The 9,908-nt window shown below is 51.7% G+C and overlaps 1 protein-coding gene across 1 annotated transcript in view; it reads right to left on the reverse strand.

The window, feature by feature from the left end:
- RALGPS1 (Ral GEF with PH domain and SH3 binding motif 1) overlaps window positions 1–9,215 on the reverse strand; it is a 242,937-nt gene extending 233,722 nt beyond the window's left edge. The window contains exon 1 of the mRNA XM_029920462.1: window positions 9,201–9,215. The gene's annotated coding sequence lies outside the window, so the exon portion shown is untranslated. The remainder of the gene's footprint in view (window positions 1–9,200) is intronic.
- Window positions 9,216–9,908: the final 693 nt, after the last annotated feature.

The following is a 9,908-nucleotide window of genomic DNA, read 5'->3' on the forward strand; positions in this document are numbered from 1 at the left end:
GCATTTGGGGAGAAACCCGAAAGTGAACTTGCACTTGGGACTCGGCTCTCAGCCAGGGAGTCCGGCCGCAGGAGGGTGGAGCCGGTGCCTGGTGCTTTGGCACCCCCTGGTGGCCATTTCCCAGCTGAGCAACCTGCTCTGCAGCTGCGTCAAGTCAGCAAAGTGCGCAACTGTACCAAACCCCACTGGCCCTGAGGACAGGGACTGGAAAGAAAACGGGCAGCACAAATGCAGTCCGGTTTGTGGGGTGGCAGGGTCAAGGCGGGATTTATTTAGCTTGGATTCTCAGAGTTTTTATAATGTTCCATTGTAACTACAATGGGGCAGCCAAACGTGTTGGAGGGCAGAGGTGGAGAGAGGTGGGTCAGGCAGCACAAATCCATAAAACCAGGCCCTCTGCATATGTGTCCCCAGAGAGGTTGGGGAATTCATAGCGACAAACTCAGGTCACACAGCCTGTGGAAGAGGTCTTCCCCAGGGGGAGTGCCTAAGGGCCAAGGTCCTAAGAGTCTGACTGGGATCAGGAGCCACACAGTTCCCCTCAGTGACTGATCACTAAGTGAGCGTGCGCCCAGGCCACTAAGTCAGCGCCTCCTCTCCAGAGCCCAGAGGAAACAGAGGTATAAGCCCCAGGTAACGGGGAAGTGACGCTGACCACACTGAGGGCTCTGCCTGGCACATCTGTCCCTTCTCCATCCTCTGGTTCTCAGTCTGGGTGGAGGGCCCTCCTGAGTGTGCCTCCACTAACCCACACAGCACCTGTCAGCCTACCAGGGAGCTGCTGCTGTCCCCACGTGCTCCACAGGCGGGCCCCGCCTGTCTCATCCGCCGCCAGGGACGACACCTGCAGGTCCGACATCTTGGATCCGAATGCAGCTCTCCACCTACCACCTACGTGGCAGCGGGCAGGCGCTCTCTAGGCTCCAACTCCCCCTCGGTGCCCTCCCCCTGCGGGCACAGGCCTCAGTGCCCCCATGCATGAGGCCCGGCTGAGGCCGCCTCTGTGGGTAAGTGTGGGCTGCAGCGCCCAGCACAGGGTGGCTTCTCCGACAGTCCCCAGCACAGGACCCAGCAGACGGCAGGGCAGGGTTCTCGATAAAAATGGGTGAACCACTCCCCCGGCCTCCTGTGGAGAGGAAGGGGCGAGGTCAGAGAGAGACTGCAATGCTGGAGCCACCCCAACAGCACCCCCAGCCCCCTGGTTCTGCTGCCCCCCAGAAAGGCTCGAGGACTGCACAAAAGGACTTGAAGGAGAGAAGGCCGTCAGGCAGGCACAAACACCCCTGCGGGGCAGGGCGGGGAGAAGTGGGGCAAAACCCGGGCTAACGCCTGAGGGGCGGGGCCACAGCAACACTCCGGGGCGCTGGTAGGACCCAGGTGAGAGCCGCCTCCCAGGAGCCACCTTGGCTAAAAACAGGTGAGACACCGAAACAGTCCCTCCTGCCTGGCTCCTGCCTGGCTCCTGCCCGGCTCCTGCCCAGGCTCCCTACAGACTGACCTGCCTCAGCCCAGCCTGCGATGGCCCAGCATCCTAGCCTTGCTGTCCTTGCTTCCTGTGCACTCACCCCCCTCACCCCAGCCACTGATTCCTTGCATTCAAACCCACGCCCAAGCGGTCACCGCTGTGGCCCTCACCAGGGAAGGGCAGAGGGGAGAGAGGGGACCTAGGGGGGAGCGCAGGACCTGCCTGCGGGGAGGCGTGTTCTGCGCTGGGAGCGGGCAGTCCCTCTGCCAGCCCCGCGGAGGTGGCTTCCAGCCAAGGAGGGAGAGAGGTGCAGACGGTGCCAAACCGCTGCCGGAGCCCGCCGGGGGCCATGCCCGCCCTGCTCTCACGGCCAGGGGGAAACCGGGGCCATGAGACCATCCTCCTCCTTCCTCTGCTTTCTAGTCTCATTTTGGAGGCTACTTCCTCCAGGAACCTTTCTGGGACCCCCTCTGTTATGTCCTTCTCCCACAGGCTTTCAGAGCACCCAGCCTTCTCCTCCATGGCGCTCGCCAACACTGTCCTGCGTTACGTGTCTGTCTCCCCCCCCAGACTGCTACGGTGCTGGCACACAGCACTGGGCTGCATCTCCGAGACACCCTGTGAGCGGGCCACGCGGCCACGGCAGGAACTGGCCCCTGGCCTCCACGGCTCACCCTTTCCCGAGCAACCTTGTGCGGCTGTCGATTTAAGTTTAGGTTCCGTGGTATCTCAGTGTGGTTTTACTTTGTATTTCCCCGATGAGTGACGTTGAGCATCGTTTCATGTGTCTGTTGGCCATCCGGATGTCTTCTTTGGAAAAGTGTCTATTCATGTCTTCTGCCCATTTCATCACGGGATTATTTGTTTTTCAGGTGTGGAGTTTGGGGAGTTCCTTATAGATTTTGGATACTAGCCCTTTATCTGATATGTCTCTTGCAATTATCTTTCCCATTTCCATCAGTTGCCTGATTGTTTTACTGATCGTTTCCTTTGCCGTGCAGCAGCTTTTTATCTTGATGAGGTCTCAATAGTTCATTTTTGCTTTTGATTCCCTTGCCTTTGGAGACCTGTTAAGCAAAAAATTGCTGTGGCTGAGGTCAAAGTAGTTGTTTCCTGCTTTCCCCTCTAAGGTTTTGATGTTTCCTGTCTCACATTCAGGTCCTTCACCCATTTTGAGTTTATCTTGTGTACAGTGTAAGAGAGTGGTCTAGTTTCCTTCTTTTGCATGTTGCTGTCCAGTTCTCCCGGCACTATTTAGTAAAATGACTGTCTTTTTTCCATTGGATACTGTTTCCTGCTTTGTCAAAGATTAGTTGGCTATACATTTGTGGGTCCAGTTCTGGGCTGTCTATTCTATTCCATGGTCTATGTGTGTTTTTGTGCCAATACCATACTGTCTTGATGATGACAGCTTTGTACTAGAAGCTAAAGTCTGAGATTGTGATGCCTCCCATTTTGGTTTTCTTCTTCAATATTGCTTTGGCTATTTAGGGTCTTTTGCAGTTCCATGCAAATTTTAGTTTTGAGATACCACCTCACACCAGTCAGAGAGGCTAAAATGAACAAATCAGGAGACTATAGATGCTGGTGAGGATGTATAAGAATCAGGCACCCTCTTACACTATCAGGGGGAATGCAAACTGGTGCAGCTTCTCTGGAAACCAGTGTGGAGGTTCCTCAAAAAATTAATAATAGAACTCTTCTGCGACCCAGCAATAGCACTGCTAGGGATTTACCCAAGGGATACAGAAGTGCTGATGCATAGGAGCACATGTACCCCAATGTTCATAGCAGCACTGTCAACAATAGCCAAACCATAGAAAGAGCCTAAATGGCCATCAAATGACAAACAGATAAAGATGCAGTGTATATATACAATGGAATACTACTTGGTAATAAGAAAGAATGAAATCTGGTCATTCGTAGCAACGTGGATGGATCTAGAGGATGTCATGCTAAGTGAGATAAGTCAGGCGAAGAAAGACAGATGCCATATGTTTTCACTCATGTGGACCTGGAGAAACATAACAGAAGACCATGGGGGAGAGAAAGGGGGAAAACATTACAGAGAGGGAGGCAAACCATAAGAGACTCTTAAATACAGAGAACAAACTAAGGGTTGATGGGGGTGGGCGAGAGGGGGGAGTGGGTGATGGACACTGAGGAGGGCACTTGTCGGGATGAGCCAGAAATCAATCTGTATGGAAACCAATTTGACAATAAATTCTATTTAAAAAATAATAAATAAATAAATAAAAGTTTAGGTTCCAGAACGAGATGCTCAAATGTCACACAGTGTCACATGTTCCAATGATGGCCTTCATCTGACAGAAGGGAAAACTCCAGTCTCCTGGCCTAAACAGTCACATTTATAAAGACAATCTCAAAAGAAATAACAGAAAGGAAGATACCGTTACAGTTACTAGGATGTTTCTTGATATTTAATTATTTATAAGTTCTATTTAATTGGATTTCCTATTTAAACTGCAAAAGCAGCAGGTCCCTGTTGCTTTAAGCCAAACCCAATAGGAGGTACAAAGAAAAGCCACCAACCCAGCCCTGGCTCACTGCCCTCCCCCTGCCACACACCAGAGCTGAACGCAGCAAGTGGCAAGGTGTACCCAGGAGCCTTTCCGCCCAGCCACATAATACATATAACCAAGGGCGACTCATACCAGGAACCAAGGGCATACCCTTACGTGCCTACATGGGGCCCAGGCAGATCCTGTCACTGGTGAAGCTGGAGGTATAACGGGGTAATGACCCACGGGGCCTGTGGCTAACTACACCACCCAGAGCTTTCCATTTTGAACATCTATAATGCACTGAGCTGGCCATACAAAGCAACAAAGGGGGAGACCAGACAATGCTCCTTGGGCTAGGGAGCAGAGCTAATAGAGTTCAGAGTCTGGAGCCCTGGTCACATCCTGGGCCCTGCATCTATTGGTTGGGTGACCTTAAGAAAGATATTTAGTCTCGGGGGGCCTGGGTGGCTCAGTCAGTTAAGTGTCCAACTTCAGCTCAGGTCATGATCTTGCAGTCCATGGTGTCAAGCCCCGCATCGGGCTCTGCGCTGACAGCTCAGAGCCTGGAGCCTGCTTCAGATTCTGTATGTCTCTCTCTGTCCCTCCCCTGCTCACACTCTGTCTCTCCTCTCTCTCTCTCTCTCTCTCAGAAATGAGTAAATGTTAAAAAAAAATTTTAAACATATTTAGTCTCTCTGTGCTTCAATTTCCTCCTCTGAATGTAGGTGATCCAACACTACCCACCTTGTGGGCTCCCTGGGAGACGAGAGTAAGTTCACTGTGTAAAGCACTAACACCACACCCAGGCACAGTGCTACCTGCCACCACAGGCCACTGGCTTGCAAACCCTGCTGGAGGTGTTACTATGCAATCTGTCTTTTAAACCCACCAGACTGTGGCCTTCTCCCACGTCTCCCATGTCGGAGCAGAGGAAGCCGGCTCCTTTCCGTGACTGCCTGGTTGCCACTCCAAACAGTGGGACTGGAAACAGCTTGTGCGGTGGAGCTGGGCTTCTGCAGGAGGGACCCCAGAGGGATGCTGATGGGCTCCCAGATTAGGGACATTTTAATGTGTGTTAGATCTTTTCAGATGATGTTCCCACGATTTAGACCAGTTCATACTCCTGCCAGCAATGTAAGAGACGACCCGCTTCCTGGCTCACTTGCTAACACTGGTTTTACCAATCTTTGTAACTTTTTTGCCAATCAAAAAGGTAAAGAAAAGAAAACTATTGTTTAAATTTGTATTCTGCTAGTGATTATCTTTTGAGGCAGAGAGCCCAACTTAGCTCTATTTCTCCCTTTCTTCTTTAGCAGAACTAATTTTAGCTAAGCCCACCCTGTGCTCCCTTGCAGTTAGATGTGGCTAAGCTCTACTCAATGAGGCGTACATGTTAGTGCTGTGTGAGACCTTTAAGAATTGTCTGAAAGGGAAGGGGCACACCCTTCTTCCCCTCCATCTCCTTCAGGCTTTTGGTGCAGATGTGATGACTGGAGCTCAAGCAGCCATCCTGAACAAGGAGGCAATCTGCTATAAATGGAAGAGCGGCAAGATCTAAGGAACCTGGGTCTGGGAGGAGGCTGATTCCACCATACCCACCATACAGTGCCGACCTCTTTACTTTTTTCATGAGATGAAAACATAAGCTGTTATCGTTTAAGCCAATCTAATGTATGCAACCAACTCTACCCCTAATACGCCTTCTGATCCCCAAAATTCAAAAATGAACCTTTATTTCTCCCTCCTTAAGACATATAAATAACAATGCCTCTCTGTTGCATTTCCTGTACGTTTATTTAAGTGTCCTAAACACAGAACACTTACTTCCTCACTCTCTCATCCCTTCTCCCAACCTTAGTCTTTGCAAAGGTGGTTTAGAATTTTTATTTTCAGCCTATTATGTTTTCCCACACAGCAGTGCTCCTCTATCTTAAAACTGTTAATAACGGGACACGATAAACACTCGGACGCGCGGCAGCAACAGGCACTGAGCGAAACCACAGGCGCCGGCGGGGGCCCTGCCCCACTCTCCCTCAGCTCCTGTCTCCGCCTGCTTTCGCTGCCCCTCCCCCGGAGAGTCTACACGGCACTTTCTCGGCTGCACTTCACAGGTACTGCTGGTTTTATGCCCGCACACATCTGAATTGCCTTTCTTCGGCAACAGGCCGTGAGTGGCCCCGTGGCTGAGTACACGAAGGATTGTAGCCCCTTCCCCTTGCCCTTGGACAGGCCACAGACACGAGTCCACTGCCTCCCGGCCGCCAGGACTATGTATGGGAAGCCTAATGAGAGTCCAATTCTCTTTCCTTTGAAAACCTACTCTTTCTTCTTGGAGTTTAAGAATTATACAAGAAAACAGGTTAAGTGTGTAAGCCTTGGTGTGAACTGGGTGAATCCACTGAATCTGAAGAATCACATCTTTCTACGGGTCACGGGTATTTCCCTGTCCTGCTTTTCTATTACTCTGCCATCTATCCCTTCTCCTTCTGGAACTTCTCTTGCCCCCATGCCAGGTCTCCTGGACGAGGCCTCTAAGCGTCTCACATTTTAATTCATGATTTTCCTTTCTTTTTATTATTGTTCTGGATTGTGAGGCCTTTCCTCTGTGTGACCTTCCAAACCACTAATTTCAACTCTTCTATTGATCTTTGAATTCAAAAGACATGTTTTTAGTTCCAGAAAGCCTCTGGTACGCTTCAATCCACCCCTTCGGGAGCTCCTTCCCTGTGACTTAAAGTTCTTAACCGTGCTCTCCATTCATCCTGCCTCCAAGAAGCTGCTGCGTCAAGCATGCAGCTTGGCCTCCCCCCTCTGTATGGCCAAGTCTCCGAGAACGTGCTGTCACCTCTCATCGCCTATCAAAGGACACGGGCTCTCGTATTCCCGGTTCACGGCCGAAGCCTGAAGCCCGGGACAACCTGACAGTCTCTGCTCAAGAGGCTCCAGTGCAGTGAGCTGGGGAGCCGTGACCTTCCTCTGAGAGGTGGGGAGGAGATCCTCTGCCCTTCGGTCCCCACCCTGGTGATGACAGGAGAGAGGAGTCCTCTCTCCAGGGACCTCATCCTGGAGTCCAGTTCTAATTAGACCCAAAAGCACAGACAGTGGAGAGAGGTGCCATTTCTAGAAAAAGACTGACCTAGAGTCTAATCTCATCTCTGCTGCTAACCTGCTTTGCGACCCGGGGAAATCACTTGTGAGTCTGTTCTGTCTTGTGCTCCTCCGCCTACACCAGCTCTCCAGCACCCTCCCCTGGAACCAGTCCCACCAGCAGGCAAGTTTCAGGAAAAGAGCTTCTTCTAGGCACTCCATGAATTACTTGGACTGAAGTTGATCGTGAACATGAAGGAGACTGAATCCCTGGTAGGAAAACATCAGAAACTTCACCTTCTGCCTCTTTCATGATCATGGGTTGACAGAAGGGTAAGGCTACTAGAAGAACCTGAAAAAATATTGTAATCTTTCACTTTTAACATTTTTTGTGATTTCTCCTACCTGTACAGAATCTCCTAAAGTTCTTTTAGGCAAACACTCTCTGTATCTCCCCCTTTTATTCTTTTATGTTGTCTCAAGACCCGAGAACCATGGCCACAAAGGGGATGGGTATGGAGAGCCGTAAGAGTCCAAGTTGGTTTCAGTCTGGTAATATGTACTGAGCACCTACTGTGTATGAGGCACTGAGCAAGACACAACCCCCGCCTTAAAAGAGCCTAAAGTCTGGGCACCTGGGTGTTTCCGTCGGTTAACCATCTGACTTTGGCTCAGGTCATAACCTTACAGTTTTTGAGTTCGAGCCCCACATCAGGCTCTGTGCTGACAGCTGGGAGCCTGAAGCCTGCTTCGGATTCTGTGTCTCCCTCTCTCTCTGCCCCTCGCGTGCTCCCACTCTGTCTCTTTCGAAAATAAATTATTTTTTTTTCATTTTTAAAAACGAAACTGAAAAAAAAGAGCTTAAAGTCTAAGGGCGCCTGGGTGGCTCAATCTGTTAAGCATCCAACTTCAGCTCAGGTCATCATCTCAAGGTTTGTAGGTTCGAGCCCTGTGTCAGGCTCCCTGCTGTCAGCATAAAGCCTGCTTTGGATCCTCAGTCTCCCTCTATCTCTGTCCCTCCCCTCCCCTGCCCTGCTCTTGTGTGTGCACATGCTCGCTCACTCTCTCTCTCTCTCAAAAATAAATACCTCTGGGGCGCCTGGGTGGCTCAGTCAGTTAAGCGGCCGACTTCAGCTCGGGTCACGATCTCACAGTTTGTGGGTTCAAGCCCCGCATCAGGCTCTGTGCTGTTTGCCAAGAGCCTGGAGCCTACTTCTGATTCTGTCTCCTTCTCTCTCTGACCATCCCCCGCTCACCTTCTGTGTGTGTCTCTCTCAAAAAAAAACACTAAATAATTTTTAAAATAAATAAATAAATACTTCTTAGAAAAAGAGTTTACAGTCTAGTAAAGGAGGTAAGGTAGGAGGTACAGGACACGTCAAGAAAGCATGATGCAATGCAAAATGTAGGCAGGGTCCCGAGGAAGTTAAAACAGGCGCCATGAGGGTTTAAAAGGCAGGAGAGCCCCAAGCAGCTGGGGAGTGCAGAAAGTGCTTCTCAGAAGAGGCGCCAGATAGGGCTCGCAGAACCGCAGGGAGCAAGAATGGCGGCGGGGAGGGGAAGAGGGAGGCAGGGCACTGACCACCAGAGCGCGGTCTCTTGCAGACAGTGCCCACGGCTTATCTGTCTTCATATGCCTCCACCCTTCCTCCCACGGCCACGAGCACTGGCCTGTCTGACGACGGCTCTGAGGCAAGGGGAGCCGAACCGAGAGAGGAGAGGGGACCGTGGGGAGGGGCAGGGCCAGCCTGAGGCTGAGAGAAAGAAAGTCACCCAGATCCTGGGGAGTCAGACACAGAACATCCAGCTTCTGGCCCCTGGATGCAAAAGGGTGACAGCGTAACAAGGGAGCAACAGGAGGTTCTGCACAAGGAGGAGGCAGAAGAAAGAAAAGCCTTTGATCTAAGAACCAACAGAGAAAACCTCAGAGTTTCAGCTGACAAGAAGGAAGCTCGCCGTGCATGGCTCACGGAGGATGTCTGATGTCCCACAGGCCACCCCGCAGACCCCATGTGGCATGAGGGTCCTCCGATGGCACCACCACCCAGATCACCTGCCGCAGCCTGCACATTACGGCCCCGCTCCAGAAAGCACGCCTTGCCGAGGTCCGTGCACCAACTTACCAGGAACACATGCGGGGCTTCATAATCCCAGGCCAATGGGCTATCCCATCCCAGTGCGGCTCTTTCCAAACAGTAGCCGCTGTAAAAGCAGGAGGAATAACTCCATTTACAATGATGTTCCATATGGTAAGACTTGTTTTCCAGAGCTCAGCAGGGTCAGGCCAGCTACAGTGCTGTAGGATCGGATTTCAACCTGCTCTTTGAAATGTCAAATACTTCTCCCACAGGTCAATATTTGGTATCGCCATTAGCCTGCCAGGGAGCAAAGCCCGCCCCAAATGCATCAAAATCAGAGTAAACTTCTTAAACTTCTCCTTTCCCATCGTGCTTTGGATACATGCCGTGGTAAGCACGTGGGTGCTGCCAGGGGACTCACCCCACAGAAGCAGCTCGGACTCCTGGGGAAAACGCATTCAGCCAGGCCCTCAGGAGTACCCAGACACAAGCACCACCCAGCGGGGAAGGACCTCAGGAGTACCCAGACACAAGCACCCGTGTGCGTGCGAGGGAGGGAGAGGCTGGCACGTCCCGACACAGAGACGGCCTCTCTCGGTGGCCGGCTGGCACAGTCCCCGTCACTGGTTTCTGTCCTCCACGGCACCCCCTCTCTGCACACCTCCCACCACCCTCCACACGCAGGCGGGCGGCCGCACTTCCCCCCTCACTGGGGAAAGTGGACTTGCGCTCCCTCCTTTAACCTCAGTGTTT

The sequence above is a fragment of the Suricata suricatta genome, chromosome 13 (assembly GCF_006229205.1).
Source record: "Suricata suricatta isolate VVHF042 chromosome 13, meerkat_22Aug2017_6uvM2_HiC, whole genome shotgun sequence".
Classification (NCBI taxonomy): domain Eukaryota; kingdom Metazoa; phylum Chordata; class Mammalia; order Carnivora; family Herpestidae; genus Suricata; species Suricata suricatta.